The following is a 16,902-nucleotide window of genomic DNA, read 5'->3' on the forward strand; positions in this document are numbered from 1 at the left end:
GGATTCTACTCATCTTCTCACTAGCATAGCAATCTTATGTCTCCTGGGGACTCCACAGTGAATATAGGACAGTGGGAGGTCTTGCTGCCATCACCTCTGAGAACAAAGCAACAGGCAGAAGGTAGGCTTAGAGTTTTGGCTACACCATGAACTCTGAGCATATGCTGAAGCTTGAGGGCAGGTTATCATATTCTGGGATGCTGTTGCTTGAGATAAAGCAATCTGTGGCTCTTTCCTTGTTGAGCTTCACTTCTATCCATTCTCTGGTTCTGATCTTGCAGTTTCCTGTGGATTTTGTCGGACCCCCAATATACTTCTATATATATTCTATTCTATTCTATTCTATTCTATTCTATTCTATTCTATTCTATTCTATTCTATTCTATTCTATATATACTTCTAATATAAGTTCTATTTTGTGCTCCTGAGATAGTGTCAGTCACTATTGCTTGCCACCATTCACCCTGACTCAAGAATCCATATGCCCATCTTATGCATGAAGAAACTGATGCTAGGAAATGTAAAATAATTTGTCCAGGGACTCACAGATAAGGAATGACAAAGCCAGCCTCTGCACCCAGGTCTGTCTGAGTTTAAACCTAATCTATCTCTAGAAGAAAAAATAGAAAACCTTTCCTTGGAGCCAGACCCTTGGTTCCACAAGATTTTCTAATCTTCTCAATGACTCTGTGAGAAATTGTTCATATGGTTCCAGAGATGGGAATACTGAGATTCTGGGAATTGAGGGCATTGTTCTGCAGTTGATAGAATTCTGATATCTGCTCTTGACTCTATCAGCATGTCCCTGCCAAGTGCTAAGAAGCAGAACTCAGAGGGAGGCCATTAACACACTAATTTGGGGGTTGAAGCAGCCCCTGGGATGAAACCTGCCCCTTAACTTATATCCTTGTAAACTAGGGGTCCTGAACAACCCTCAATACTCATAAATATTTGTTGTTGCCTTAGAAAATTCTTTCACTTTTTAAGAAGTTAGAAAAGTTTATTGGAAAGTAGAGGAGAAAGGAGAGGGAACTTTCAACAAGGGGAGGAACTTAGCATAGAATAAAGTTTAGAAAATTCTCTTTTGATATTGTGGGTGTAGCATGACAGAGCAGAGCTGTAAAGGTGCTTTCTGAGTTGAAGCTGGCATCCCAGGGGCATCTCCCTGTCTCTATTCTGCAGGTTTCAACAAAAGTTCAGGAGGTAGCATTTGGCTTGTGGAATGGACTCATTTGGGTTCTCGTTTGGCAAAGGGCAGCATGGGGGTTAAAGCAAATAAAAGAAAAAAGGTTCAGGTCCAACTCCTCCATCAGGCCCAGAACTGTCATGGTCCCAATCTCAGAGCTATTCCCAACCTTTCATCATCATTGACCTCCAAACCTCCTCTGGCCAGGCCTTATCATTAGTATCAGCTCCAACTACCATCTGCAACCTCCCTCACACCAGCTATTCAGCATTTCAATCAGATGCCAGCTTTCTCCCAAGCTCAACCCGAGCTCAGCCATGCCAGGCCTAACCTCAGACCCACCGAAGCAGCAGTCTGGTTAAAAACTCATCCCTAACGCAGGCCCTCAACCCCACCCTTAGCTCTGCTTGCCTCAGTGCTAACCTCAGCTCCAGCGTGCCCGGGGCTACAAGGCCCACTAGTGGTCTGCTCTGTTCAAGGGCAGAAAGATCACCAGATGGCTTTCCTTGGCCTGGAGGTCTGGAAACCCTTGTTTCAACAACTTCAACAATTATTTATAAAATTTGGACTCCATGCCAGTTTTGTGGTGGTTGAGACACATCTGGAATATGCACGTTGCCTTGGGCAGAGGGAGGATAATCTTTGTCCCAGCTGCTTCCGCCCCAGCTAACTTTTCCCATCCCATCCTATATCTCTTTCCCTCCTCAGCTTCCCTCCTTCCTCCATGAGCCCCACTTCCCCTTTACCCCAGCACCCCTCAGCTTTTAGTCTTGCCCCAACTCCCACCACATGCTCATAGACCACATCTTTTCTTTTGCAGAGGCCAGAAGTTCAGTGATGCTTTTGTTTAGAGCTGTCTCCTCTGTCACTGGGGCAGGACCCTTCTCCTGGGCCTGAATAAGCATCACAAAGGACAAGGGGAGAGGGAGGATTAGACAACTTGGCCTTTGCAATTCCACTTGCCAAGGTCATTGATCTATGCCCAAAGTTCATTGTCTAAGTAGTGAGCAGATGTTGAACTGTGCCAACTGGATTTGGGCTGAGAATGGAGGGAGCTTCTGGCATCAGCAAGCGAATCAGCATTCTCTCTGCTGCATAAACTCTTCTCAGCCTCAAGCTGGAGTTCTGTGGTGGGAGGAGTCATGTCACTCCAGCTCTGTGGTCACCTCTCCAAGGTCTTCAAATGGTGTTTGGGAGCCTTTATCTGGACCCAATCCAGTTTCTGACTTTGCCCTCCTCCCTGGTTTCTTGACTCTTGCATCTGTTGGTTTAGCCTCAGTCCTTGTCCTCCTCACTGTCTCCAGCTTTAACTTTCTCTTCTGCCATCTTTATTTTTGTGTATGTGGGTGTGTGTGTGTGTGTGTGTGTGTGTGTGTGTGTGTGTGTGTGTGTGTAGTGTAGTGTAGTGTAGGACACATCTAGTGGTATTTGGGGGTTACTTTTTAGGAATCATTCACAGTCCTGCTCTAGGGGTCATGCTCTATTGACAGTGCTAGGACCTTGCTGTAGCTCTGGGAGCAGAATCCAGACTTACTGCATGCAAAACTTCAGTACTTTTAGCTGTCTCTTTGATTTGGTCTTTGGTTTATTATGCATTTTTTTTTCCAATTCCCCTAGTTGTCTTTTGTTTTGTTTTTGGGTCACACCCGGCAGCACTCAGGGGTTACTCCTGGCTTTACTCTCAGAAATTGCTCCTGGCAGGCGTGGGGGACTATATGGGATGCCAGGATTTGAACCATGGTCCTTCTGCATGCAAGGCAAATGCCTTACCTTCATGTTATCTCTCCGGCCCCCCTCTAGTTGTCTTGATGCCATCTATTTTTCTTCTGTTCTATTTGCATCAGTTTCTCCCTCTGCGTCATTCTCTCTGTCTCTGTCTCCTTCTTTCTCAGACAGGTACAACCAAAACAATGCAATGGAATAGGAGCCTCAGGTGGCAGCTTGGGGAACGCGGTCAGTTTCCTTGGCATGGAGGCGATCTGTAATTTTTGCCTCTAAAAGTAGATACTACTGTGACTGTGTTAGGCATAACTCTGCACGACTTTTAGCACATAGATTCTTGGGGTTGATCACAAAAAAATCTCACAGGATAGACATTCATGTCCCCATTTTTTAGAGAGGAAATAGATGCCCAGTGGTGTGCTATGCATAATTTTCCTGGAGATAGGGGGTGGTGTGAGGGGCTGAGAACTGTGGCACTGATTCCCTTTATCCCTCCATGACCCTATGAACTCTAGCTTCCATCTCCCAGAGGGAGGAATACTCCCAATTGACTCTGGGGTACAGAGGGGTCCTCATATCTGGGAGTCAGTGATGCTTTATGGTTCAGCTTTATGTTCTGCAGGACATTCCAGTCTTGAAGGAATATGATATGAAAGAAAGTTTCCTAGAGACTTGGAGGAGAAGTTGTGTTCTTCAAAGTCTTGAGAATTAGGACCTTCCAGAGAAGACCCACAGCAGCAAAGGGGGAAGTTGCAAGAGAGGGGAAAGTTAGACAGATTCCTACCCAAGGGAGGAGCTGCCTTAGCAGAGAACATAGGGTGGTGGGAGCAGGCATAGATGTGGCCAGCCATGCAAAGGGGGTGCTTCCTTACCTGGTGTGAAGATGGGGAATAGTCAGTCCTGTAGGCTCCTGAGGCACAGGCATTTCCTGTGAGTGCTCCCAGAAGCTCCCAAAAAAAGCATATATCTCTCTGCTGAACCCTGCAAGCACCTATCAGAGTTGGTGATCCTCACCCAATTTGATAAAGCAGTGGTATTTGAATTGATTTATTTCACATCTTAAAACTTAAAATCTCAGCAGCTGATAAGCAACTCATTCACACAGGTTTATGTGGAATTGGGCTGAAGTCAGATGAGAGGGTGGAGGCTGTAGAGACGAGTTATGAGTGAGCACAACTCATTGCTAACTTTTAAATTTCATTGAGTGCTTGTCATCATCCAACAACTGTTAGTTATATGCAGGCATTCTTATCCTGAAAACGCTATAGGGGAAAAGTCTCCACTTTCTGGACAAGGAAACCAAGGCCCAGAAAGATGCCATGCTTGTCCATTCTTCTTTTGTCTTTGTTTTTGAGCCATACCCAGTGGTACTCAGGGCCTATCCTGGCTCAAAGAACCATACAGGGTGCTGGGGATTCAACCTGGGTCAGTTGTGTGCAAGGTAAGTGCCCTTCCCCCTGTACTATTGATCTGGTCTAGTTGTTTACTCTTGGATCAGGCTAGGAGTTCAGAATTCAGATTCTTTTGAATGGGGAGGAGTCCTCCCAAACAATGCTCAGGGGGATCTAGGGTCCACTTCCAGAAATATATAGCCAATCTAACCGGCAAAGCAGTACTGGTTGGATTTGAGGTGCCTGGAGAACACAAGACCATACCACATCACACCCCAGTGGTACTATTGCCAGGAATAAAACTTGGGGCCTTATGCATACAAGACATGTGCTCCTGGGACCCTGAAATTAAAATTCATGCCCACTATGCCTACCCTGTTTATTTGTCTTCTCATAATCCTGCTAGGTCACATTGATAATTATCACAGCTAGCATGCCGGAGGTTTTTGCTCTGTGGCTGATCCTCTGCAAAGCATAAAACTTGCATCATTTCAGTTTACCCTAACAGCTCTGTAAGATATCTCAGCTTTGTAAACAAAGCATTGCAGCTAAAAATAAGGTTCAAATCAGCTTCAGAAACATTTCCAAGCTCCTTAGCCATGATTGGGGTTTAGGAAGCTCTCTATTATCTAGTCCCTGCTTCTTTCTCAACCTCATCAGCTGCCTTATCCTTCACACTCAACACTGTCAGCTCTGGCTGCATTTCTCTGAGAACATCCTGGTGCTGAACACTTGTGAACCTTCTAAAACACTGTTTCCTCTTCCAGGAATATTGGTCCCTCTGTACTGCCTGATGCCTACACATTCTTTAGTTCTAGCTGTGTTGATGCCCTCCCTCTTTGCTGATCATTGGCTGGGTGTCTTTGTTCTGTTCTTCTGTAGACCTTTGTCTCTTCATAGCCTATACACTAAGTTATCACTCCTCTTTACTGGACTGAGACCATTATAAAGGGAGGAAGCTGTCTGTCATGCTCATCATTGATTCTCTACTTCCCAGGTCAGTACCTAATTCCAGGCAATGGTCAATCCATGAGTAGCAAGTAATGCTACATCAATAAGATTCATCAAGACAAGTCAAGTCACTATTTACCCATGATAAATGTTTTATTTTAAATTAAATTATATATATATACATATATATATATATCCTTTATTTTGGGCAATACCCAGAAATGCTTAGATGTTACTTCTGGCTCTATGCTTAGTAATTACCATTGGTAGTGCTGGGTGGGGGCATATAGAATGCTAAAGATCGAACCCAGGTTGGCCATGTGCAAGGCAAGTGTTTGCCTGCTGTACTATCACTTCAGCCCTGGTGGCAAATATTTTAAGTGTATAATCTCATTTAATTAAGGCCACAGCCTTAGAAAGCAAAAGCTATAATTTTTTCTCATTTAAAGAAAGGAAACTGAGGAAGATAAGTTAATTCTGTGTCAAGATCAAATACCTAATACCAGTGAAGCTGAAATTCACCCCATTCCAACTTCTCTCCAACCATTCTGCTTCCATAGTCAAGATAATTGCAAAGGAACAAAATACAAGTACAGTTATTTATTCAAAAGAGCAAATGTTTTAGTGAAAAATGAACAAAAGGGGTTATCCTTTAAAAGCTCAAGAGAGGGACTGCTGGAGTGAGAGAATAGGGAATTAAAGCATTTGCCTGTTTTCAGGGCTGGAAAGATAGCATGAAGGTAGGGCATTTGCCTTGCCTGCAGAAGAACAGTGGTTCAAATCCCAGCATCCCATATGGTCCCCCGTGCCTGCCTGGAGCTATTTCTGAGCTCAAAGCCAGGCATAACCCCTGAGCGCTGCCGGGTATGACCCAAAAAAACAAGCAAAGAAACAAACAAACAAAAAAACCCCCAAACAAACAAAAAGCATTTGCCTGTTTTCAGCAAACCCCTGTTCAATCCCTGACATAGTGTATGGTCCTTGACCCCTACCAGAAGTGATCTTTGATCACAGAGCTAGAAGTAAGTCCTAAGTATAGCTGGGTATGACCAAATTTGTTAATAAAAAGCTCAAAAGTAGGTCAATCATGGGGAATCCCCTAAAAATGTTTCTCCATTTCCCCTTAAAGAGGTGCTGATTGATGTGGGGAACTGGTGTTGCAAGCAAACTGGTCCCGGGGAAGCAAGACTGTTCCCTGGGGAGGAGGAAGCCAACCTGCAAGCCAGACCAGGTTAGCTGGCCTTCCTTCCGTTGCCTTCCTCTTCCTTTTGGCTGGACCTAGCCAGCCTGCAAGATGGACAGGCAGTGTTGTGGGGGGAGGGAACTCCCCCCACCCCCGCCTGTGCCCAGGACTCACGTGCAATGCTCAGATCTGGGCGTCACCAGCCTTTTATCTGCTTTGAATTAGATGCAGGGCTCTGCAGAACCTCCCGCTCATTAGTGGTTTTGTCGCCCAGCCTGGCGCCTGCAAGATGGTAACATTTTATTGTTTCCTTGCCTTTCCTTTCTTTTTTGTTTCTGTCTCTTTTTCTCCTTTTCTTAATTGTTTCAAGTTTCCACCTCATGCCACAAACATGCGAAAATCTGTGGCGATCCCACTCAGACATCTCTAGTCACCACCAGCTTCTCTGGTGCCTGGGCCACTCAGCTCCGTTCAGGGCAAGGCTAGCAGCAGGGGTTCCTTAACATCCCATGCGCCATCCATCAGTCCCACACTTGCACTTCTTAAGGAGAGGGTATGCACAATAATTAGTGTCATTTCTGAGTGCCTCTTGCCTCTGTTCCCCTCCCAGTTGGAAGTCTGTTCAGCAGCTGATTCTGCTCTGAACAGTGCAGAAATAGATGGCATGGAGGTCTGACTTCTACCACTGATTTGTGGTTGAAAGAGAGAGCAAGCCAAAGAGCTCTCAAAGCGTGTGGAATGACTGCTTTGCACAGAGGATGCATTGTGAGGGTCCTGCTGGTGGCAGGGACAGCACTGCCATTGAGATAGCCCTGATCCCTGTGAGTGCAGAAGAACAGACACGGAATCTCACTAGAACTGCTCAGTGAGGAAGATCTGTGTTCTTTTTCTTCTTCTTCTTCACCATTATCAAACATAATTTCTCTCATTTTTCCCTGCCTTTCTGGGGTGGGATGGGGGCAGAATGTGGGAGAAAGGAAGGAAACCTGAGCAGACTTGGAATAAGTGTAAATTGCAAGACCTGAAAAGACCCATGAAAAAAGAGATGGGCTAAGTCAGAAGTCAGGGGAGGGCTAAGGGGAACAGTGTGGGGCCAGGAAAGTGGGAACTTTGAAGGGCAGGATTTATTTCTGATAATCAGGAGAAGATCTAACCTTGTTTTACCTGGGAGCGAATGAAGAACTTCCAGCAAGTTCTTCGTTTTTCTTCTTTGTGTGTGGGCCACATCAGGTGGTACTCAGGGATTACTCCTGACTTTGCACTCAGGGCTCACTACTGATAGTGCTCAAGGGAACCAAATGGAGTGCTAAGGATTGAACCTGAATCAGTTCTGTGTAAGGAAAGCTGTGCTATCTCTTTAGCCTATCTGCAAGTTCTTTAACCCTCACAGAACACTGAGTGATGGAGGCTTCCTTTCCAGTGCTGTCATCACCTTCGAAATGATAGGGCTTATGAAAAGTTGCAGCAGGCAAGTGCTATCTTTGTAAGAGCAGCATGGCCATGCTTGGGACAGTGATCTGTGCAGGACACAGACTGACATTGTCTAGTGACACTTTGGACATCAATGTGTGCAGAGAAGCCATCATCGGGCATATCTGTGGCTGGAACTGAGCAGTGGGAAATCAGGATAGGCTGATGGAGAGTAGATGCCTCCCAGGGGGTGACCCAGTCTCACCTTCCTCCCCACTCTGCTTCACAGCCTTGTCAAAACTCTCCTTCCTCCCCTGTCAACACTGGTCCAGAACACCACACTCTGACATCCTCTGTCCTTGGTCCCCTTTTCCACCTGCTGGGCTGAATCTCCTCTTCCTTGCTGGTAATGTTAGAGCCGCCCAGAACTCTCTTTTGTCCCTCAACGGCCATCTATGTGATGGCATCTTAAGTAGCCTCTCCCCAGAACCCAGGCCAGACATTGCTCTGAAGCTCAGCTTGTCCACCCACTTCCTCCTAGAGAACAGGCACCACTTTTCCAACTGATGGTTATCAGAACTGCTTTTCTGCTGCTCTCTGGTTACTCACATTCCACCTTCAGCCATCCTGCTCTCTTCCTCTCATCCTGCATCCCATCAGTCCACAGTCAGTGCTAACTGAATCATGAGCCTATATTTTGCCTCTGACCCTGATGGAAGAGTGCTGTCCCAGACACTTTGGGTTCCTACAGTTGAGCCAGCTTATGCTGTCCTTCTCCTTTGTTGCTGACCTCAGATCCACAGAAGACTGGTCATCCCCCTTGCTGGAAACTGCCCAATACTTACCAGTTCAGATGTAATACAGCTTTCTGCCCTGGCAGAAGATCCCTTGTGTTACTGTCTCCCAGATGCTTCTCAGTCCAAGTCCTCTCACATAATCCAGAAACACTAAGCCTCTGGCTGTGCTTTCCTTCCTTGGTTGTTCATGCCCCCAGGGTCTTAGTACTGCCCTTGCTAGTCTCAAGTCTGCTCTCTCTTTTGGCTTTCAAAAATGCTTATTTGACATGCCTCTGACAGCCTTTCCTAAATGATCTCTATTGGCTCTTCCATTCAATCTCCCACAGCCATAGGGTCTGGTCCTCATCTGCTTTTTTCACTCTCAAAGGACTTTCTCCCACCTCAGATTACCTCAGGGGATGACTGCCTTGTTTCTCTTATATTCAGTTGCAAGCTATTTTATTACACTGCCATTTGTGTCACCATTTTCTAAGCACTGTGCCTGGCACACAGCTCAATAAATAAATTTCTGCCAAGTTAAGACTGAACACATTTACTTCTAGCATCTCTTGCAATGGTAATGTGAGTTTGTGGTTGAAATTACCTTTTTGAAATTTATTTGAGAAGATCTTTCCCCAGAGGTGCTGAGGCTTGATATCTATGTCCTATGAGCTATTTTTCCAGCACCCTGAACTTGTATTTTTGACTATTAGCTCCTTGAAGGCAGACCCGTAGCTTGTTCCTCTTACACTACTTTTCTATGCTGTGTGATCTCAGGTAAATTACTTAATTTTCTGGGCTGAAGTTTCTTCATCTGTAAGATAAATATAATAATGTTCTCTATGTATAAAACATACTCTCCATACACACATCCTCATTGGTACTGGGAATTGAACCTAAGACCTCATCTTACCAAGGCAAGGGCTCTGCCCCTTGCCACATGCCCAGTCCTTAGAATAAGTTCTTTTTTTTTTTCTTTATTTAAACATCTTGATTACATAAATGATTGTGATTAGGTTTCAGTCATGTAAAGAACACCCCCTCCACCAGTGCAACATTCCCACCACCAATGTCCCAAATCTCCCTCCATCCCACCCCACCCCCACCTGTACTCCAGACAGGCTTTCCATTTCCCTCATTCATTCACATGATTATGGTAGTTCTCTGTGTAGTTATTTCTATAGCTGCACTCACCACTCTTTGTGGTGAGCTTCATGGAGTGAGCTGGAAGTTCCAGCCCTCCTCTCATTGTCTCTGAGGATTGTTACAAAAATGACTTATTTTTCTTAAAACCCATAGATGAGTGAGACTATTCTGCACCTCTCTCTCTCCTTCTGACTTATAGTAAGTTCTTATTGATGCTTTTTTTTGTTTTGTTTTGTTTTTTGGGTCACACCAGCAGTGCTCAGGAGTTACTCCTGGCTCTACGCTCAGAGATCACTCCTGGCAGGCATGGGGGACCCTATGGGATGCCAGGATTTGAACCACAGTCCTTCTGCATGCAAGGCAAACACCCTATCTCCATGCTATCTCTCCGGCCCTTATTGATGTTCTTTTTTAACCATTAGTTATTACTATATACCTGGTTTCCCAGAAGCAGGTGCTTGCAGAGCTCAAAAAGAGGGGATAGACTGACTTTGCTTGAACCAAGCCCCCACACAGCCTGCTCCCATTGCCTCTGCCTCTCTAGGAGCTGGAGTAGAGAACTGTCTGATCACATGAGCTGAAATTAGAAACCACATTATGTCGTCAACTCATGCAGAGTTGTGGTCAGTCAAACCCCAGAGCCTTTCTTCACAATCTTCTGGCTCAGTCAGAGATCCCGCAGCCTCTATTTGCGGGCTTCACTCTATTTCTTGTGGTCTTTTGCTTTTTTTGAATGTTCCGGATTATGAAAGCACTATATGCTCCCTGTGGAAAGTTTACAATGGGCATAAAATTACAAAGAGCAGGAAAAGAGCAGGTTGCAAATCAGCATGAATGGTTTGAATGAATCCACTTGCATAAAATGTTTTCATATATTTATAACAGGAGGCAGAGATAGACAGCAAGGAAAGGAGAGAGTGAACGAGCAGATTACTTGAAAGGTGGTTCACTGACATGTCACAGAGCTGTTCTCTATCTGCTCATATTTTGGGTGATTTTTAAATTCTTCCTTATATATTTATTTCATGTGGTGTAAATTTTACCCCCCAGTAGTGCTGAGGTGAAGGTGGCCATGCAGTGCTGGGAAATTCAACTGCAGATCATGTGTTCTATTGCTTGGGTCAGAGCACTGGGACAGTGCTGTCTGAATTTTTATAAGAGCAAACTTATATGTCTAAAGTTAATTTTTGATCATTAAAAATGAAATTTGGAGAGTTCAGCTTCCCTATTTAAGGCCCTTTGAAGAGTCTTCATTCAAGACTATGATCCAAGATCTCCTTTCTCCTCCCCTTTATTCCACAGTCCTCATGATTCCTATCACCATTTCAAACTATTTCTGGATTCCTGTCTACCCGCACCCCAGAACTTAATTATGTGACCACAGCACTCGGGATAATGCCTATGTCTGTCTTCTGCCTTTATTGTCAGAGCCTAAAACAATGCCTGTCTGTGTGGGGCACCACTTGAATAAACGCATGGATGAAACATTAAAGAAACAAGAGGAAATGTCTCATCATTTCACCCTCCAGAGATTACTATGATCTCCCGGTATGTTTTTCCTATTTTATGAATAAATATAATAAAAAACAAAATTGTTTTTATATTTTCCCCATTTTAAACTGGCTATAATAGTGTACACTTTTTAGTGGTTTTACAAAATATACTTTTACTTAAATGGATAGCAGTGGGACCTCAGCCAGCTTGTCCTCTGGGGGAGAAGCAAGAGGGCATTTGGAAGTTCTGGAGACATGTTGGTTTTACCACTGAGGGGAGTGGGAGACATTGCTGTTGACTGTTAAACAGCCATTGCTGGATGTCCAGGGATAGCCCCAAATATGGCTGGTTCTGAGGTTAAAAACTCTGCTATCTGCTAAACTATCAAACAGGTATTTAAGATTTGATGCAACTCCTCTTGTAGGAGCTGGTGCTATCTCTAATTTTTCACTAATACAAATAAAGTCAGGAGAAAAGGTTTCAACGTAAATTCCTACCTATGTTCTAGATGATTTATTCAGGACACAAAACAATGCTTAATCTTGTAAAGAAAAGCACAGTCATGTCCTATTTTTTCTGTTTTAATTGGGCTTCTTGTAAACTCCAGGCTTTATGTCTTTGATTGGTCTTGTGATTTCTCCCAGGCAAGTGCTATCTTAGAGAAAATATCCAGACCTCTATGGCCAGGCCATTCTGTAAGCATCCCAACAGCCCCTTACTTATCTGCATCATCTAGGCTGCTCACACATGCATGTGAGACTGTTGACTTGTTTTCCAGCATTGTGAGAGATCAAGATACCTGCAGATCTAGGTTCAGAGAAGGACCACTCCATGGCTACAGGTCCAGGTTGCTACCTTCTTGCTGTCTCCTCCTTCCTGGAGAATTCCTTCTAATTTCCTTTTCATCCCTTATATCTTTTTTTATTCTACCACCTTCTCATAATTCGATCATGAGGTTCATGAACACAACTCCAGACCCTCATCTCCTAATTCCATCTCAATGAGGATCAACATATGGATTGGGAGGTGCAAATGTAAAGAATATCACCTGTTGAAGATTTTTAAAAAATCTCATTTGGGAAAGGCCTAGTTATCCACAGCCTATAAATGATGTGTGTCAGAGGCCACAAGGGCAGAATCCAAGACGGGATGTGGGATCTGCCTCCTAACTTTCACAAACTAAACTGTTCCTCTTTGGGAATTGCTTCTACCATACATCAAGCTCATCTGTGTGAATAGCACAAACTATACAATTTTCATTTGTTGTCAATAAAGGCTGAGTTCCAGCCACCTATTTGGGACCATACCATGCACTAAGAACACAGAGATCAAGGAAGAGTGAGCATGACTTCAGTGTTATCAACATATGATATAAAATTCAATGCCAGGAATTGACTGAGAAGAGTAATATAGCTGGAATAGAAGACAGAGTGGAGAGGTGGTAGAAAATGGACATTATTTAATTTATTTTTTGTTATTTTTTTGGTCTTTCCCAATGGTGTTCAGGAGTTATTCCTGGCACTACACTCAGAAATTACTCCTGGCAGGTGGGGGGAGGGAACACATGGAATGCTAGGGATCAAGTTTGGGATGGCCACATGCAAGGCAAATATCCTACCCCCATGTGCTATAGCTCCGGCCCTTGCACATTATTTTAGATGAGATAGAGATAGGCTCTCTAAGGAGGGGACATCCTGTTTATTGTTTGATTTTGAATGCATGCCTGGTCTATGCTCAGGAATAACTCCTGGAAGTTTCCTGGGAACCATAGGCAGTGCCAGAGATTGAATCAGGGATGGTCACAAACAAGTTTCCAGTTCCAGGAAAAGATATTTTATGTGAATATTTTATGTGAATCAAGAGAATATCTGAGCCTGAGGACACTCTGAGCTAGTAGCAAGTGTGAAGTCCTGGGGCAGGAGTGTGTCTAGCTAGTGTGAGGAGGAACAAAGAGTTGATAAGAAATAAAAGACAGGTGAACTACATAGGAAGTGAGGTTGGAATGACAAGCAGTAGCCAGGTCACATGTAAGACTTGGAGAAAATTTTGACCCTCCCTGGGCCTCCTCTGCTAGTGAGATAGTTAGTGACAAAGACCCCTTGGTATCTTTCCTAATGCATTGCCTGGGAACTACCTGCTGCTGACAACAGAGACTGTTTCTGGGGTTCTGACATTAGCACAAGGTGCACAGTGTGGGGGTGGGGCCTGGAGCATGGGAAGTAATGGTGTCTCTTTGAAACTCTAAATGGGACAATTGCTAATGACAGGCTTCATGCTACAAGTACCACCTAGCCTGCTTTGGAGATGCTTAGGGTATTTAACCATGTTAAAGTCAGCTCATGCACTATAGATTCCTGGGGGATGAAACTGACCTGAGGGATGTTGGGGCAGTCCTAGACAGGGTGAAGTTGACCTTGAGTGAGCGTGTGCATGTGTGTGTTGGGGAGTGGGGAGTGTGTGTGTGTGTGTGTGTGTGTGTGTGTGTGTGTGTGTGTGTGTGTGTGTGTGTAGGGGGCAACTGAGGTACTGGGTTGGAAGTAAAGGTTCTGACCCAAGAAGGACTTTAGTTAACACTAATTTAGTTCCAGACATGATAGCTGAAACCATGGATAATGTGAATGACAGCCACTGAGTGTAGGTCCAGACCCAGGGCCAGACAAAAGTGTAGCTAGGTGTTGGCAGCATCTCCATGGGGGCTATCACTCCTCTTTACTGGACTGAGACCTCTATAAAGGGAGAAAGCTGTCTGTCATGCTCACCATTGATTCTCTACTTCCCAGGTCAGTACCAAATTCCAGGCAATGGTCAATCCATGAATAACAAGTAATGCTACATCAATAAGATTCATCAAAGTAGACAAGTCAAGTCACTATTTACCCGTGATAAATGTTTTATTTTAAATTATATGTATCCTTTATTTTGGGCAACACCCAGAAATGCTTAGATGTTACTTCTGGCTGAGGTTCTGGGTCTCAGTTCCAGACTTAGAAGCAGTCTCAGCTCCCATTGATCTAGTAAGTACAAAAGGCCACTCTTCTAGGTCTCAATGCTTTTCTCAAAGGGGAAGGAGTCCTGCCTGCTGAAGCTGAGCGAGGATTAGTGAGACAAGATGCCTATGTCGGTGGCTCACTTTTCTATGACAGGAGTCCTGTCCTCTGGACTTCCCAGTCTAGAATACTTCTAGCCTTGCCAACTGCCACTGTGCTACAGGGCCTAGTGACAAGGCTCCAAAGGTGGTGCAGCTTCCTGGCGCCTCCTCCATCGACATCCCTAGAGATTTATTAGTTCCCACATCCGCCTCTCCAGTAGAGGGTTGCTGCTACTCCTTCCTCTGAGGGCTTAGGGGTCCAGGCCCACACTCTGCTCCCACAAATCCCTCTTCCATCACCTCTCCCCACACCATAGTATGTTTATCAGACAGATGTGCTTTCTTGCGCCCTCTTCAGGTTCCAGTGAGACCAGCAGGGACTCTGTCCCAGACGCATGTTTAGCATCTCCTGCTGTCCCCTTCCTTCCCAGGCCCCTCAAGAAGACAATCAATGATGGAGTGTGACAGGGGGGTGGGGGATCCACCCACCAAACGATCTCCTTAGTGGATGCCTGAAATTCCACCACGAAGACTTCATTCTTTTGGAGGCTATTACTGCCTTATCTCAGTTCCACTCTTTCCACATAATCCCCTTGGGACACATAACATACCTGAATACGGATGAGCATGTCAAAACATTCCCAAACATTCCCTTCCCGGGTGTGGGGGAAATCCAAGCTAGCAGGCCCCAAGTTCACCCCTCTTTCTAGTACTTGGCATGTTCAGTTCGTTGATAGATTCCAGCTAGTTCCTAGGACACAGGCAGTGCCCCGCATGGCCCATAACAGAACTGTAGTGTTAGTGGAAGGCTGGACTCAAAGGCCCTGGCCTGTCCCCTGCCCTCTGGTCCCTGGTGGAAGCTCACTCAATACTGGATGTATGGATTAGTGCAGTCCCACAGACACCCATTGTTCAGCCCCATAGCAGGACAGGAGTGCAGAGGAGGAAGCTGTAGTAGGGCGTTTCCCCCACCCTGATCTTTGTCCTTCAAGATTTTTTCCCTCCTGCAAGAAAAAATCCTGCAAGATTTTTTCCCCTCAATTTCATTATATGGTTAGCTCTGAGGCCTTGTAGGAAGTTAGGGCATCTGCTAGCACAAAGTAGGTACCATGTGCTCAAAGGGCTGAAAAGCAATCAGTCTTACTGAGCACTTGTGGAGGGGACTGGGCACTGTGGTTGGTGAATATCAAGATGCTACATGGTAGGTGCAAGATGTGATTCTTTTTTATCTCCTTAGGACAGACCTTAGAGCTTGCTGGTCAACTTGACCATTATCCTATGCCCAGGTCTTCATTCTTGCTTTCCCACTGGAGCTGAGTGGACAGACTCCATGCTGGGAGCAGGCGCCGGTGCTTTTGGAGTATGATTTTAAAATGTTTTACATTTATTTTTATTGTTTGGTTTCTAATACTATTAATAATCATTTCTCACGAACATAATTCTAACACCACACTCCATCACCAGTGTACCCATTTCTCTCTGCAAAGGATCCTTCTACTCTGAGTTTTAGAGTTGCACAGGTGGGGGTCCTGTTTGTGTCAGTGCCTATAGGGCCTGTCAGTACAAAATCATATTGACCAGGGAACACTCAAAGCTGGGGCAGGAAGGAGTGATGTGGGTCCTTGGGGGCTGTGTCAACTCTGAGTCTGTGATGGGGGTGGTCTCAAATCCAAGAATTAGTTGTTTTTTGTTTTTTTTTTTTGTGGTTTTTGGGTCACACCCGACAGTGCTCAGGGGTTATTCCTGGCTTCACGCTCAGAAATTGCTCCTGGCAGGCACGGGGGACCATATGGGACGCCGGGATTCGAACTGATGACCTCCTGCATGAAAGGCAAACACCTTACCTCCATGCTATTTCTCCGGCCCCCAAGAATTAGTTTTTATTTATTAAAAACAATTTGGGAAAATGAAGACCAAAAAATAAAAAAAAACAATTTGGGGAGAGTTTTGTTTTTGTTTTGGAGGCACACCTGACTGTGCTCAGAAGTTATTCCTCGCACTGCAATCAGAAATTACTTCTGGCAGGCTTGGGGGACCAAATGGGATGTTTGGAATCAAACCTAGATCAGCTGTGCGCAAGGCAAGTTTACATGAGCTCTTGGAAATTTTTCTGTTTTATAATTTTAATTAAAATAACCATGTGGCTGCTATTATTTTTATTAAAATAACTTTGTGGCTTTTATTTTAATAAAACTGGTGATTAAAATTAATTTTGGGGGTATTCAGAGATATTCAGGGCTTTCTCCTGACTCTGAGTTCAGGAATCACTCCTCATATTACTTGGGAGTCTATAAAGGGTACAGGGGATCAAATCTGGGTTGGCACTGTGCAAGGCAAGCGCCTTATCTCTGAACTTTCTCTCTGTCACATAAATTGTTTTGGGAGCCCCATTGGCAATTTTTGGCCACTAAGGTTGGTCACTTCAGTGCAAGGACCTGAAGATGTGATGCTGCTATTGTCCTGTGATTCCATAAACACCTGGGCACTCTGTCAGTGCTGGGGGCTTCCAGAACCATACTCATTGATGCCTTCAGGGGGACATGGGGTGCCAAGAA

Source organism: Suncus etruscus, chromosome 6 (genome assembly GCF_024139225.1).
Source record: "Suncus etruscus isolate mSunEtr1 chromosome 6, mSunEtr1.pri.cur, whole genome shotgun sequence".
Lineage (NCBI taxonomy): Eukaryota > Metazoa > Chordata > Mammalia > Eulipotyphla > Soricidae > Suncus > Suncus etruscus.